General features: G+C 31.5%; 2 long non-coding RNA genes across 4 annotated transcripts; both read left to right on the plus strand.

The window, feature by feature from the left end:
- The first annotated feature begins 925 nt into the window (after positions 1-925).
- Positions 926-2949, plus strand: LOC131651568 (uncharacterized). 2 transcript variants are annotated; one of them, XR_009298421.1, is made up of 4 exons: positions 926-1596; positions 1713-1737; positions 1841-1980; positions 2445-2949. It is a non-coding gene; the product is annotated as an uncharacterized LOC131651568 (long non-coding RNA). The 2 variants fall into 2 exon arrangements; XR_009298420.1 differs by having other exon boundaries at positions 927-1737; positions 2445-2948.
- A 3344-nt stretch (positions 2950-6293) lies between these two features.
- On the plus strand, positions 6294-9369 carry LOC131646342 (uncharacterized). 2 transcript variants are annotated; one of them, XR_009297426.1, is made up of 4 exons: positions 6294-6666; positions 6918-6992; positions 7397-7515; positions 8099-9368. It is a non-coding gene; the product is annotated as an uncharacterized LOC131646342 (long non-coding RNA). The 2 variants fall into 2 exon arrangements; XR_009297425.1 differs by having other exon boundaries at positions 6300-6992; positions 8099-9369.
- The last annotated feature ends 4008 nt before the right edge of the window (positions 9370-13377 follow it).

Below are 13377 nucleotides of genomic sequence, written 5' to 3' on the forward strand. Positions count from 1 at the left end.
ATCAACAATTAGGTGAGTTTGGTTGTGTTATTTATTAGGGGATTAGGGTAATTGATTTAAAAAACATCAACTTTATGCACTGTTTTTATTTTGTAATTGATTTATCTGTTTCTGCCAAGATAGGGTAATTGATTATGTGGGTTTATCTGAATGAATGAGCTTGTGTTTGGTTATGGGTTGGTAAATTGAGTGAATCTAGACCATCACCATTTCTTGAAGATAATGGCTTTTCCTAAAGTGCTTTTTAGTTGAATCTAGATCATGGCAGGTGTCATACGGCTCGGAATTAGGCAACCGCGGTCCAATGTTTGACATGGATTTGTCTGATTTCATGGACGAAGACAAGCCAATCTCATATAAGAAAGCAAGAAAATACTTTGCTCAAGGTCCATCGCCAAAGTTGGTAACACAAGTGCATCACTTCATACACACAAGCCATTACCAGAATCCTATTATGCTAATATATGATTAATGACGAACTAATCATGTATAGATAGCTCATTAACTTTTTTCCAAATTCTGATGAAAATTGTCTTGAATGTAGAATGGCAAACAACCTACAAACAATGCAAGGCCTCCAACAATGCACATAAGGGGACAGCCAGTTGGACAGAAGTGTGTGTGCTGCTCATTTTAACCACAAGATATCTTCTAATCTATTTCATTTGGTTTACTGATCATTGCTTGTAAGATTTTTTTTTGCTATGTTATTATATGACTAAAATAGTGGGCCAATGTAAGAATTTGCCTGGTGGTTTGGAACTGACATTAGTTTGTTTTCGTTTTTCGTGTTTGCAGCGTTGAGAAGCATTATGAAGTTCGGACTCACATTTGTGGATCTCTGTGCTTTTGTTCTGTCAGAACCCATTTCTTCTGTTTATGCATCAAGAGGGATTCAATTCTTACAGGCAAAAATAATATTAGCATTTTTTATAATAATAATTTTTTTCAAAAAAATTCATGTTTATCCTTGAATCATGGAAATTGTGCTAAAGGTTGTCTGTAACATTTTATTTTGACTTTCAAATACATGAGTTTTTGTTAATATCAAAAAATTATAATCTTTTTATTAAATATTTTTATTTTCATACCTGTCCCTACATTTATTGATTTGTTTACTGGAATTTATTATTTATGGTAAAAAAATAAGTGGGTTTTCTTGTTATATTTTGGTACCGTGAATGGGATAGATAGATTTGAAAAAGGTGTCATAAAAAAAATAATTGAATTTCAATAGTTATGTCTGCTTATGTCCACCACTTGATTAACTTTCTGCTATTGACAATATATATTTTTTATTTCAATTCGATACTCTAGATTTCTAATTCATTGAGATTGCTATTTTATTTATTATCAGAGGTAAAGGTAATGATAAAAATAAATTCTAGTAATGGTTTACTTTAATGTTCCTATTTACCCTGTGATCTTGCATAACAGATGAGTTTAATATTCTTTCAGGGTTCTGTTACTGCAAGTGTGGGAATCTGCCAGTTTTATGGGGTCTCACAGTACTTGCCATTGTTCTGGGTTGATTTTTCTGCTATTGCTCTCTGTTTCAAATCTCTGCATTCTGCGTTGCTTAAATAGTGGACCAATGTAAGAATTTTCCTGGTGGTTTGGAACTGACCTTTTTTTTTTTTTAAGAATTCCTTTTCTCCGTAAGCACGCATCATGAGGTCAGTTCGCCTTTGATAAATTCTGATGTGGTGCAGGTCTGTTTGTTGGTGTATATAACAGGTCCGTGTTGCTGCGAATCTAGTGATGTTTTGGAATGATTTTGGTACAGAATTTAACAAGGTCACGGCATGGTTTTGTTGATATCTTGGAACTGTTTTGACAGGTTGTGGAGGCATTGTATCATGGTTTTGTGATGAATGAAGATGAAGGAACACATGGGAAATTGGAAGCTTAATGAAGAGACCTTGAAGCAATTTTGAGGAGGCTTATGGAAATATGGTCACGTACCTATGAAAGATCAAGGTGAATTAATAGTGGTAATTAATTGTTAATAAACATAGCTTTATAATAGTTTAATAATATTTTGTAAACATAGATTAATTTCATGATTTGCTTGTTTAATTATACAAACATGGCTTTTTCTCTCTTATCATCAACCAACCCTTAGCTTTGTTCAACGTGCTTCTGTTATGTTATGTGTATGATAATTGATTACAGTATAGGCATGTAAAGTGTGTATACTCTATCTTAATCTTCCTGTTGTTCATCCATCAATGTGCTTTTTGTTATATCTTCCTGTTATTGATCGAGTCTTTTGATAATCAACATTCATATAAGGGGTTTTGAATTTTTCATCTTTATTTTATATGTTATCCCTTGGTCATCATTGTATTGTATATTTATTTATTTATGTACCTGAAACTACATATGAGATATTTATTTATAAAGGAGTAATAATGGTATTGATCATGTACATGAAACTACAGATGTCAAAGCATTGTGGATTACTAGGCAACAGAAAGTTAAAGAAGCTTTTACTCATGCGTTGTTGGGCTACAAAAAATATGCAATGGGTTATGATGAACTTATGCCGGTTAGCCAACATGGAACCGATAGATTGGGGGGGATTAGGGGCAACAGTAGTGGATGCTCTTGATACAGCTATGATAATGGGTATTGACGAAGTCGTTGCTGAAGTGGGATCCTGGGTTGAAGAAAATCTTTCAGAGAGAATTAGCAATAAAGGCCAAGTAAATTTATTTGCAAATTGTAACCGTTCTTAATTAGTTACACCAATTAGTTATTGTTTAATATAGACTTAACCATTAGCCTGTAGGGAGATATGAACTTAATGTTATTGTTTATTGTTCTGTTCTGCTATGGATATTAGTATTGTGTGTATATAAATAATTTTTTATTATTATAATTGGCTTATCTATTTTTTATTTATTTTGATCCATAACTACTGTCTTTATCTTATAATAATGCTTAATCTTAATGCATCATTGGCTAGAGTTGTCACCTATTTCAAATTAATAAATTTGAGATAGAAATGACCTGCGGAAATTTCCTGTGGATTTAGCTGCGGGTGTTTTCCTGCGGATTTAGATGCGGACTTACCTGCGGAATTTTCTGCCGAAATTATAACTCACGAAGGTTTTAGCTAGGGATGATAAACCGCAGGAAAATCCGCAGGTAACGTGTTTCCTGCGGAAATTTAACTCAAATCCGCAGGTAAATCCGCAGGAAATTCGAGTATTTCTAAAAGTGTAATAATAATAATAATAATAATAATAATAATAATAATAATAATAATAATAATAATAATAATAATAATAATACATATAATTTAATAGATCAAAGTGAGACGGAATATGCGCAGGTCAAGTACTAGCATTCATTGCCTTCGTAATTAAAAATTGAATTTTATTCGTATCCATCATTGATTAAATCGATTTTTTTCTATTTGATCCAAGACGGAGGCGGGTGGGTCAGACCGGATTCGGATTTTTTACTATGTTCTAATTAGAAGTTGATGAATCTATCCATGCTTCTTTGCGAACAAAAAAGTAGTGCTATTTTGATTTGAATCACCCATTTAACGTGCTAGTTTTATATGACTTTATATCCCTTTTTGTCGCCAAATCACACCATCACACTCACACCACTCAACTTTCAACGCCATTGCTTACCCTATCAAAGCTGAAAACTAGTAAAATCTAACTATCTCTCACAAAAAGTTGCCAAGTGCCAACCACATACCCACCATCAAGAACAAGTCACTACCACAACCACATAAAAAAGCTATGTAGATGATTTGTAGGGTCCATTTTTCTTATCATATATTCAAGCATAAAACCACACCCACAACTTTGGATGATTTTAACAAGACAGAAATGCTATTACTATTTTACTATAACGTACGATACAATCAAATCTTTTTCAAAGTTGCATCGAATATTCTCAATTCACGGTTCATAAACACCCTTGTTTTCCACCATCCCCTTCTTTTTTCTTTTTTAATATAAAAATATTATTTGCTTGTATTATTAGAATTTGATTAAATATAATTCATTAGTTTTTATAAAGCTATATATTTTCCATTCACATGCTCACATTTTCCACCAATTATATCCATGAGTGGCAAAGTGGAAACTTTCAACATCAAGGATCAACGCATCTGAGATATTTTAAGTTTATTAATCATGTAAGTTTAGGCTTTCATGATGTGTATATATTGATAGGCTTTTGCTTCCAATACTTAAAGTTTTTATGAGGTCAATTTCATATCCTAGCTACAATCACATCCTACCCACACTTCACACCTACCAACGAGCCTTTTAATTAGAATATCATTTCTACTATTTACATATAAACACTTCTTGTAAGTTGTATCCTTAATTTATATGTTTCTACTTTTACCCTTCACAAAATAATAATCGTTTTGTTTTTATTATAAAAAAAATTCTTTTTAAATATTTTGAATAATTAATATATATATATATATATATATATATATATATATATATATATATATATATATATATATATATATATATATATATATATATATATATATATATATATTGAGAGAGAGAGAGAGAGAGGAGGGATCGAATTACACCCGAAGAGTTACACTCGCTCAATAACTTCATTTTGAATAATTTGTTTTTAAAATCAACCGTTGGATTGAAACATACTATCATATAGAACATTCCATAAAGTTTGAGATTAATCTATAATGATTTACCATGTCATTGAATTACATCAAAATTTACATTATATGAAAGTTCATTTTGACATTAATCTTTGAATATAAATTTAAATAATATGTTTACTGCAAGAACTGTCCGATTGGAAGATCTAACTGTTATTTTGCAGGAAGTTTCCATATCCCAGCATGTGGACGATGGCTTTCTTTGGCGGTTGGATCCTTCAGGATTTTGCGTCAGATCCTGTTTTGACTGACTAGCTGGGTTTCATTTTGCAGGTGATCGAATTCATTCAATCTTGCATCAGGCCATCCATAATTTGTGGAAGTTGAAAGCCCTAACAAATTTATTGTGTTTGGTTGGAGAGTCTTGCGCAACATCCTTCCAACAAAATAGGAGCTTTCTCAGAGGATCGTGTTGCCTGATCCACTAGACTAGAGCTGCCCCAACTATTTTGAAGACTTTGAATAAAGCATCCATATGTTTCTTTAATGTCACGTTGCAAAACAACTATGAAACATGGATGTTGTTTGGCTTGTTGAAGTTGTTGGTCGATCAAAACTTTCTTTGCCTAGTCATTTTAAGACTTAAGAGGTAAGCTATCCATTGGAATTCGTGGTTTTATTTGGGTTGTTGTTTGTTGGTCCATATGGACAAATAGAAATAGTATTCTATTTAGGGAAAATTTTAAAGATGTAAAGAAAATGCTAGCAATTGTTATCTTGGGAATGGTTGGTTGTCAAATTCAATGATTTTGACAATGTAATTTAGTCGATTGGATTGCAAATCCTTTGTCTTGTATTTCTAGGAACTTATAGCTCTCTTTTATAATGGTTTGAGTACCCCTTCTACTCATTCTTGCTTACAAAAAAAATCAATTTTGGTGAATGATTCAAAACCAGAATGTTAAAATACACACAAAACAATAATGCCACAAATTTTATGAGAAATTACAAGAATACAAACACTCCAGGATCTAGAGTTTGGCCTCTTCCTTTCCAAAATATTTGAGAGTTGAGTCTCTTACACTACTCACTTAATAATTCCTAAATACTCATTTCCACTAAGGGCGACATGAAACGTGTGCCATTTTTTACCTTAGTCGAGGTTCCACCAAGGAGAAAGACTTAATGGTCATGAGTTCGTTCTCCAAAAACTGCATTTTCATTATTTCCAGAACTGTATGGCGCGCCCCACAATTTCTCTCGATTATGAGAAAAACTGAGATAATAGAGTAGTATTATTACCTCGGTTAATAATTTTATCCGATGGGATATCATTGTTATTTCATTTTTTCTATAATTTCATTTTAACTTGTATTTTAGATTTTTTTTGCCATTTTTTGAAACTGAAACATACCTTTTGCCCATTTCACAAACACAGGCTCTCAAACAGAAATATTGTACCAAAAATATTTATAAACATCAATTACAAAGTCAAATGGCACACACCTTATCATACAATAGAAAAAAGTAAGATGAGAATTTGGACAACTTTGACAAGTGTGATGCTCACATCAATTCTCATCTTTTGTGACGTTACTTTAAAAGGAAACTTTTTTCAAAAATAACTGTATAACTTTTAAAATATTATTATAATTTATGCTTTGTTTTAAATTTTCACATGAAATCAAAAAAGGTTGGGTCACTGGATATTTCAAACGTCTATTAATATTTGATCTTTCCAATATTTGTTGTGCTTACCCTTTTCCTACCACATTAAATCTCAACCCTAACTCCATCTCTTTTGTTTCTAGCACCGGTTCTTCAAGAAGTTAATTTCCTTCTCTTTTTTAAGACCTGGTTCATGGCATCTTCAAGTTTGTTTTGGTCTTCAGTTGTGAGGCGGAAGTCTGGGCGATGGTGGTTGTTGTGCGAGATTGAGTGGTGCTTCGCGAACAGCAGACAGAGGGAGTTCCTTCGAATCTGTAGGTGGCACGACGACGCGGTTTCGTGGCGAGGAGCGGTGGAGCACGATTATGGGAGTCGCATTTATGGTGGCAGCTTCTTTCATTATCGTCGGAAACCTTAGATTCAGTCCTCTATTTCTTTTTCTCTATTTTAGATTTTCCGTCTTTTCTCCCCCTTGCAATGAACTTCGTGGTCCTTTAGATTTAGGAAGCTTCATATTTGATTTTTGACAATTTTAATCCTTATTTTGTCTTGAGGTTCAAGTCTAGTAACTTATGTAAAGATATAATTATCGATTTGGGTAGATTAATGAAAAATATCTGTTTTTGTGATGCAGATTTGGATGAGGAGGATTCAGAAGATTTTGAGTGAAGATACAATTGAATTGTGAAGATTTGGACCTCTTTTACTGGTAGGAGAAACATGGATCTATTTTGATTTTGATTTTGATTTTTCTTATCTTTTTAATAACAACTATTAAATAAAGGAAATACCAATAATGACCTAATAATATTTTAACAAATAACAGTAGCAAAAAATTTAAACTGCCTATTTGACATGAATGATGATGATTTTGTTGATATAATATTAATAGGTAATCAAATTACTCAATATTTCTTTGGTAATATAATGACATGCTATTATTTGAGAATTTCTCAATGTTTCTCTGGTAGTCAAACTGTTTAACTTGAATATCAGTTAATAATAATCTTAACTGTGCTATTAGGTGTAAACTATTTCCAACGAAGCAAGTCATGATTAAAAATATTGTTCACTATACTTTCAGCATAAGTGTGAGTTGTTGTTTTGTGATAGGGTTCGAATACTGAAAGTTAATTTCAACGGAGTTGATGCATGTGAATAATTGGCCTACGAGAAAGCGGCCGAAAAAAAGGAATTTACAGAAACCTCACCATAGTGCTTTGGGATTGCAGGTGAGAATTATGAATAATTTTGCTTTATATTCAATTATTTTAAGTTATATGATTTTAGAATATTCTATAGATTCATGAACACACTTTAAAGAAAAACTTTACGGCTATGTTTGGATATCATAAAATCAACGGAGAGGAATGGAGTGGAGCGGAGTGGCATGGAGCGGAGTGGAACGAAGATACCATTCCATTGTTTGGAAATTTTAGGACGGAACAAGGTAAGTTGTTCATTCCGCCCAAATCGGAGGGTAAGAAAAGTTGTGGTAAGTGATGGAATGGAATGGAATCCATACCATTCTATTCCGCTCTGCTCCGTTCCATCCTTTTTAAATTATTCAAACAATGGAATATCATTTTATTCCATCCCATTCCGCTCCGCTCCATCCGATTCCATCAATCCAAACAAAGCCTACATTTTATACAAAGAGGCAGTTAGTTTGCGAAACTTAGAAGCATAACTTTTATTCAGTAAAAATAAGCTTATTTAGTTCTGATGCTACGATTCATTTGAGCTTGCTAAATGCTATTTTTACATTCATTGATAATAATTGATGGCTATAAGAAGATGCTTTTGATTTTGTAGCGTAGTCTGTTGTATTGTTGAAGGATAGAATAATATGACACGAGCTTTAAGAATTTGAGTTGAAGAATTCAAGATTAAACCAAGAGCTAAATTGGAGACCCTGAAGATGTGATAGCACATATATATGTAAAATGAATGAATTTTTGTTGTATAAAAACAATATTTTAGCATAAACATCATTTCATATATAATTTATTCCAAGTAGTATAATTCCTTGTGTTTACCATAGATAGCATCTAAATAGTATAAGTTAAATGATTATATACTTAATGTTATCAAATAATTGTAGTATTACTAACACTTGCTTATATTAAATTCAATTATTGAAAATTTCTTCTCTAAATGGAATGGAGCAATATTACTATTACTACTAAATCACAAGTTCAATAACAGGTAGGAGAAAACAAATCCAATAATTGTTACGTTTGAAATAAGATTGATTTTAGAACATGATTGTGTTAATTTTGTTATATGATGTTAATTGTTAGAATTAGACTTGATTGTTAGTAAAATCAGTTGGACTGCAATGAAGTAGTAAATGGTGGTCACGTCTAAAATAGTTAAAAGTCGTATAGATGATGAATTTCCTAATGATATTGAGACTCAACATTTTAGGCAGTTGAACCAGTAAACCATCAGATATATCAAAGTTCTGGTTTTCCAAAAGGGAATGATTTTGTGTGGTTTTTGGTTGAGATTTGATTTTGTTTGGTTTAAATGGGATTGTGATTTTGTGTGGTTTTTGGTTGAGATTTGATTTTGTTTGGTTTAACTGGGATTGTGATTTTGTGTGATTTTTGGTTGAGATTTGATTTTGTTTTTAATTTGATTTTGAAATGATGAAGATTTGAATAGAATTTGATTTGATTCATCATCTTGGTGTCTTTTTCTTATGGTTAATAGATAGAGACAGTAGTAAATAATAACAAACAATAATACTATTAATAATTCTAATACTTGATAATATAATACTTATAGACAAAAAAGACTGAAATAAAAAATAGGAAATGGTTAGAATTTAAAAAAAAAACTGAACTAAACTTAATTTCAAGTACAAAATAATTTGACTACAGTTATTTGAAATTTTAGTATATACATGTTTCTAAGTACTATTGCAAAGTTTATTTAATTTTTTTTGTGTTTCATATTTTTTTTAGTACTTAAAAGGACTATTCAATTACTATTATTTATCTTTTATAATTTATTAAAATATTTTTTCTTATATTTCTACAAATTGTTTTAAAAAAATTTGGAAATTATTACTACTAATATAATTTAAAACTATATTAATTAATTAAAAAACTAGAATAAAGTGATTACATTAAATTTATATAATTGTGTTACACATTAGTATAATTAATTTGATATCAATTTTAATTTACTACTACTCATCACATTAAATTTATATAACTGACATTCATACCAATTTAAATTATTATTTTAAAATTATTTAATTGTATTTGAAATTAATTTAACTAATTTTATTTTTGATATTATAAATAAATTTGATTTTAATAATTAAAATTAATATCAATTTTAATTCTGATATAAATTTTGATTTACTACCGTTAATAGTCATATCAATTTATTTTTGATTTACTACTCATCATATTGAATTTATATAACTAACATTCATACCAATTTAAGAAAAATTTCTGTCTCGTGCCTCGCAGGGGAATACACACTAATAATGTTATAAAGAACTAAAATAAATTATAAATCAACAAAAGAAATAACTAAAATTCAAATTGTTGTAGGCCATCCAAAAGTTCTCATATTTGATTTGTAACCGACCATTAAACACCTATAATTTGAATATCATTTGAAACCAACTAAGATAATCAACAACAACATTAAATATTTTAACCATTGATCTCAACAACAACAACATTTAAAATTCAATCTTCAACAACAAATTCAAACTTCAATATCAAAATCATGCATCATATAACACTAACTTTATGGGGGTTTTTAATTTTCTAACTTTTACTTATAAAACTATGCAACATAGAGTATCCTTCGACATCTCTACATGTTGGAAGAAAATAAATATTAGTAAAAAGAATAAAAAAGTAAAATTAATAAATATACATTACTAAGTGATATGTAACATTTACTCACTAGTTTTCTCATATCTCCTCTTGATGGTCATGACGAATAGCATGCATATCGTCTAAATCATTTTCTTCAAATGAGAGACGTACATGTGTGGCGAAAGAAGGGGTCTCAAAATCTAAATCTTGATTTTCATCACTACCAGAAATATGTTTTCCTAGTAAATAAGCTGCCTTTCGAAGATCAACCTGTATAAACCCTAATTCATCGGTTTCTACATCAACGTTACTTTTAATCCACTTGCACTTAAATAAATACACTTTAACAGTAACATAATTAATCTCCAAAATCTCTTCAATGATCCCAAAGTATGTTCTAGATGCTAGTACATGATTGTTATCTTTGGAAATAGAGAAGTACGTGGATTCAGCTTCAATTATAACCTCACTATTTTGCATGGTACTACGATCATCCTTTGGTTTTGTATAGAATGAAAATTTAGTAATATCGTATGCATTCAAATTGATTACATTAAACTTTGACATACATGACTTCCATTAAATTTTCTCTGATGCACTACTCTCTTTAGAAACCATTTCATTAAACCAAGTCATGAAATTTTTGTTATGCTCTGTCAAATTGATTACATTAAACTTTGACATACATGACTTCCATTAAATTTTCTCTGATGCACTACTCTCTTTAGAAACTATTTCATTAAACCAAGTCATGAAATTTTTGTTATGCTCTGTCAAAATCAATTTTTTACTCATCCGGGGGAATTTTTCCTTGATAAGACTTTTGTGAGTGGATAAGTAAGGTTTAACTTCATCAACGTTATTCAATATTGTAGCTATGAAAAATTGAGACCGAGACCATTGGATTGACCTGACTCGTATTTTAGTGAAAGTCGCCACCGCACTTTATTGTTTCCAAAGGAAATGGGAAAAAGAGCGAAACGAAACCCAAATAAGTTTTACAAATCAAAGCTAATAAAAGAAAACAGAGATCTTAGGTTCGGGGGTTGGTTATGCAAGGGGAAGATATTAGCACCCCTCACATTTATAGTACTCTACGGGAACCTCTTTGAAATATATATTATTGTTTTATTGGCATAATTGTTGTTTGTGAAAATAGAGTGAGATGGTGAGAAAAGAAATTTTAAAAGTGTGCTCGGCAAGATGTAACACCCGTATTTCGATTTATTAATTAATTTGAATTATTTTAGTAATTATCGAGTTTTGGCGAATTTTGAGCGACCGAGTCGGTATTGTTACGCGATAGCGGGTCGATAGTTAATTATAAATTTCAATATTTTTAGTATTAGAAATATTATTAAAATAATATTTAACGTTTTGGGAATTTTCCGAGTAATTAAAATTAGACCGAGAATTTGAGACAATGAGTAAAGGAGGCATACTGTGAGTAAATTAAATGGGCTAGAGGTAAGTGTTGTGCGTGTAATATTGTTTAGGCCCAAAGTGAAATTGAGTAGTGATGCAAGTGGAGTATACCACTTAGGTTTTAGAAAACCAGGAAAAAAACATAACATGGTGGAAAAAGAGCAAAAGTAGCAGAGAAGAGAAAAGTAGGAGAAGAGAGAGTACGAGCAATTGCATAGCAGAACGATTTTGGGATTTCGATAGGAACGAGAAGTAAGCGACCTTCGATCCAAAGGTAAGGGTGGGGTTATTGCTTTATAAACGAGGGTATGATGAATTGTATGTGGGTTTAGGGGATTATATTATCTCTGTGTTTTCTTTTGATTTTTTTAATTGTGTGATGTTGCTGTGTTGCTATACTGGAAAGTGTATGAAAAATTATGTGGTTATGTGATTATTACTTGATGTTGTGATGTCTGTGATTTGGAATAAATCGAATTTACGATCGGTGAAGATGAATATATTTTCTGTGATATGAATGAGTTTATGATGCTGTAATAATAAAATTTTCTGAAAATTGGAAATCATGAATATATTTTCTGTAATATGAATGAGTTTATGATGCTGTGATAATAAATTTTCTGGAAATTGGAATTTTTTTTGCGTAAATATTAAGACCGGAGTGAAAAACAAGTATGGGAAGAGGAAGAAGGAGATAAGGGGCGGGGGCCATATGCCCTGGGACGGGTGTCCCTTAAATGGATGGTGGGGAAGACCCACATTAGTGGGGCGGGCGGCCCTTGCATTAGGGGCGGGTGCCTTAGCCACTAGGATGTCTCACTTGGGACGGTTGGCACTTGAATGGGACGGTGGTCCCATGTCCATTACTCCAGTTTCATTAAATTAAATTAGAACCTGTACATTAACCTTAGCATATCAAGTATTAAGTTTTATACTTAGCATAAATAGGTATCACTGGTAAATTGAACTAAGAACCTAAATCAATTAATTAGCAACATCAAATGAATTAGCATATTAGTACACGATCAATTAGTAACAGAAGAACATAATTTTGGAATTTAGTAGAATAACTTTATGACAGTAACAATGTTAGCATTTAGCAGAACAAACTTCTTTAGCAGTAGCAGATTAAACTCTTAGTAGTGGCAGAGTAACACTTAAATAGTATGTCAGTGACATGAAATAAACCTTCAGTAGACCGGAACTAATTTAACCGAGTAGAATCAATTAGGCGTGTTCGGAATGATTCGGTATCCCCAATTTATGACGTTTTGGCAATGTCGTGACGTGATGAACATTATGAAATATTGTGAGTTTTGTGAATTGTAGGAAAAATAAAGTGACGGTAATTATCAATACTTATTGATAACTTTTTGGTGATATAGGCGAGCCTCTGTGACGATATTTAGCGATGTGTGTGAGATTGCTGCATTTCATCTGTGTCTCATGAACCGCATATTTTGGTGACGGTCTAAATTTGGCGAACAGTGAAGAAGGCTTATGCCTGTTGGATTGCCTCTATTTATTGGCAACTGACGATGGGGGCTGAAGCCCTGGGTACCACATGCATTTGCATTGTCGTGTCTCATTCATCTTAATTGTTGTGACGTTGTATGAATTTTGATTTGTAAACCGTGTTGGCAGGAAATGTGAATTGAGATATATAGTGACTTGAATCGTAAATATACTATTTATCATAACTTCATTTATATTGTTTGATATCTCACCCTTTACTTTTTTTCACCATTACCTTTATATTGGTTAACGTGTAGGTGATGGCAGTGAGTGAAGATTACCCGCCATGAGTCGAGTCGGTTGTCG

The sequence above is a fragment of the Vicia villosa genome, linkage group LG2 (genome assembly GCF_029867415.1).
Source record: "Vicia villosa cultivar HV-30 ecotype Madison, WI linkage group LG2, Vvil1.0, whole genome shotgun sequence".
Lineage (NCBI taxonomy): Eukaryota > Viridiplantae > Streptophyta > Magnoliopsida > Fabales > Fabaceae > Vicia > Vicia villosa.